This window comes from Austrofundulus limnaeus, unplaced genomic scaffold (assembly GCF_001266775.1).
Source record: "Austrofundulus limnaeus strain Quisiro unplaced genomic scaffold, Austrofundulus_limnaeus-1.0 Scaffold19, whole genome shotgun sequence".
NCBI classification, from domain to species: Eukaryota; Metazoa; Chordata; class Actinopteri; order Cyprinodontiformes; family Rivulidae; genus Austrofundulus; species Austrofundulus limnaeus.
Genome location: NW_013952421.1, coordinates 3,180,619 through 3,183,232, shown reverse-complemented (window position 1 = coordinate 3,183,232; position 2,614 = coordinate 3,180,619).

Here is a 2,614-nt window from a genome sequence, read left to right as displayed (position 1 = left end):
AAAAAAAAAAAAAGCACTGGGCTACATTTTGCATAATTATATCATAATGCCAGGTCCTGCATGTTGATAAAAAGATTTATTTCCAGGAATAACAATAAATATATATTTTTATTACTTTTTGTTACAAAAGCAGCAACACATCCTGGTGAATCTGAGCATTGTTTTATGGTTGAATCCTGATATGGTTACACATGTCCTGTTTAAACTGTGGCTAAAAGCAAAGGTTTTTGACAATACTAACAATGTCCTTTTGTTCAAATGGTAACACGAATATAAATGCAAATGACAAATTAACAGTTTATTCAGGAAGTTTATATCCTCAGCATCAGTGTGATCCGACTGATAGCTGAAGCATGATCGACGCAACTGTGTGCCAAACATATATCGGTAGCTTCTTAGAGAGGTTTTCAAATGTCGTGGGTGAAAAACAGAAGAAAACAAACTTGTACAGTTTTATAAAGTGTGACATGTTAAAATGTACCAGATTTAACAAAGCGACTCTGCGTATTTGATACGCAGCGGCTCAAAGTTGAAATCTTTCTGTTCKGCTTTATTGTGTAGCTTTGTTTGAGTTCATACTGAACCGGTGCGTTGATGCTTATTACAGGTATTTTTGACGTAAAAAGAAAAAGAAAACGAGACGATGATAGAAGACGCTCAAACCATTCCAAAGGATTTATGATTGCTCTAACTGTGCTGCTTCCATCAACCTGATTTTTGTAGGATTGTTCTGACTGTGAGGTTTTTATGCCTTGTTGAGGTGGGCACAAGGTACACTTTTTTATTWWTTTTTTATTTCAGCTTTTTATCATCATCCCACGTCCCCTGGCCAATTTGAATGACAAGGTTACAGAGCATGTCTTCCCTCACGACAAGGCTTGGAGCGTTTTTATTTTTAAATATAGGTGGGKTTTTTTTTGTTGTTGTTGATTTTAGGAGGCAGCCATAGAGTTATAGAATGGCTTTTGATTGTTGTTACCAAAGGCTTTTGAAGGGAGTGATGAATGTTGCCGCAAAGTTTCGAATCCAGCATCATTTGACTGGGTTCAGTTGTTGAAATGTGGACATTGTGCTCGACATGGACCTTTTTTCTATTCTTCGAGTAAAAACAAAGAGGAAAAAAAAAAGAAAAACGCTTAACAATGACTTGAATGGACTAAAATTGTTCAAACAAACACTCGTAATGAGTCTAAAATAGAGAAATGCTGATTTCCTTTGGTGTTTCCCAGCTCTTTGAACTGACTCCTCATTGTAGAGAAAGTCTGTTGGATGTTTGTGGCCCTTAAACGAAGGGTTTGTTCCAGGTTCTGCAGCGACCTTGCCGACGAGTAGAGAACCACTCAGCAGCTCTTTGGTTCGGTTCCCTGTACCTGTGTCGTCCTCAGTGTACCTCCTCAGTGTAACGTTGCTCYCTTGATACCTCTGTGTGTTGATCCTCACCATCAGTTGCCTGTTGTAGTGACTCCACGGTGCTGCTTCCCCTCTCCTCTGCTATTAGCACCGGTGTAATCTCTGTAAATAACCCTCGACTCAGCTATGGCCAGTACATTCTCCGTTTGAAACCTCATCAAAAACCTTCAGGTGTCTCTTTGTTCTTTTTTTTTTCAGCAAACCAAAATCACTACATTCAAGTATTACAGTTGTACAGATCCTCGAGTTCTACACACACATTTTATTGTGCTGGTCTTAGCTGCTCTGTTGTACCTTTTTATGGCATTATTTTTTACATGTCAGACAGTTTATTGTGACCATGTCCTATGCAAATACGGAAAAATAACAGATTGTTGAGTAATGTATGTTGTCATAACTTGTATGCATGATATAGTGAGGTTTACATTTGGAAATAAATTCTTAAAATAAGCAGTCATGGTTTGTTTTCTTGTGCTTTGCTTTTGTTCTTGTTAGCTTTTAGCTCATCAATGAACTCAGAATTAAATTCTTATTTCTCCAAACTGAGTTTAATTAAAAAGCTATATGTACAACAAGTAAAATATTTATTGTTCATATAACTTAGGTTAACTCTTATCTTAATGTTTTTAAATTCTTTTTTTTTCCCTACATTTACGTTTTCTAATTCTCACATTTAAAGGGGTCTGTGGAACTGCAATGCTTTGGTCTGACTTCCTTATTACTGTAACTCCACAAGCCCCTCTTTCACAGTTTGCAGTTCCATTGCAAATACTGTGATCTAATGGTTCAGAAAACATCATAATAGAGAAAACTGAACAAGTTGACAAAGATCCAAACAGAATATAAAGATATCTTTGCAGCACAGGGGGAGACTAGATTTGAATGTCCTGCACTCCCAAAGACTCCTGAGTACACAACAAAATGTACTTACTGGCTAAAAAAGTGGATTTTGTGTGATATGCCCCCTTTTAAAGAATGTGAAGTGACAGCTTTCTCTTTCAGTTCTCCAAATTGCGAGTAAAATAAGAAGATTGCTCACACTGTTGTTCTCTGCAATGTGAGAAATAAAGTAAACACAAGTGCTCGCTGAAAGGTAGCTTATTCAGTCATCTAAAGCAGTGGTTCCCAAACTTTTTATCTTCTGACCCACAAAATATTCATGGCAAAAACTTGTGACCCCAATTATTACTGGTCTGAGTACACA